Below are 1,089 nucleotides of genomic sequence, written 5' to 3' on the forward strand. Positions count from 1 at the left end.
ATATATATATATATATACATACACATAAACATACATACATATTTATATACGTCTGTTGTTGGCACTCCGTCGCTTACGACGTCGAGGGTTCCAGTTGATCTGATCAACGGAACAGTCTGCTTGTGAAATTAACGTGCAAGTGGCTGAGCACTCCACAGACACGTGTCCCCTTAACGTAGTTCTCGGGGATATTCAGCGTGACACAGTGTGACAAGGCTGGCCCTTTGGATTACAGGTACAACAGAAACAGGAAGAAAGAGTGAGAGAAAGTTGTGGTGAAAGAATACAGCAGGGTTCGCCACCATCCCCTGCCAGAGCCTAAACACTCACAACGCCCGGTCTGGGAATCGAAACCGCGATCCTATGACCGCGAGTCCGCTGCCCTAACCACTGGGCCATTTCGCCTCCATATACGTCTATATAACAGTCTGCAAGCAACTGTATATGTGTATATATAAAAAGTTGGTATTGGGGTATGTCTACCTTCTACGTATATTTCTTAATTAGTACTGGGGATGTTTCATTTATGGGGACGTACTCCTGCATTTGTCTCAGTATTGGGTCCTTCGGGTCTATGGATAAAATGCGGGTGTCACCTTGACCCCAGTGTGACTCCATGTTGGTCTTTGGCATGTTGGCTGAATATGGAGGACTGTTTTTTTTTTTTTGTCGCCATACTCTCTCAAATATCCATTTAGTCTCTCCGCAATGCTCCTAGATGTCTCACATATGTATATATCATGCTCTTCTCTTTACAAGCCACAGTTAATGCCAGGGATAACATTACTTACCTTGCAGTTATCATTGGTGCATGTGATATTCTCAAAGGGACACGTCCTGCATATATATATGTCTAAGCTGAGGTGAAGACAGCATGTTCTCTGTCCATCTCCTTACCTTCTTGGAGGTTTTAGGTAAAATTATACTAATGTATCCATCTGTTTTAATTCAATAAAATTCCATGACTTTATGCAGCTGAGGATTGCTCTGCATTTAAAATGAATGTAATGATTGCATTGTTCAATTAAATGGAGTTGCGTGAAACGATCGTACTGCATTACCTCTAGATATCCTTGTTGCTTATTTTGA

Source organism: Octopus bimaculoides, chromosome 14 (genome assembly GCF_001194135.2).
Source record: "Octopus bimaculoides isolate UCB-OBI-ISO-001 chromosome 14, ASM119413v2, whole genome shotgun sequence".
NCBI classification, from domain to species: domain Eukaryota; kingdom Metazoa; phylum Mollusca; class Cephalopoda; order Octopoda; family Octopodidae; genus Octopus; species Octopus bimaculoides.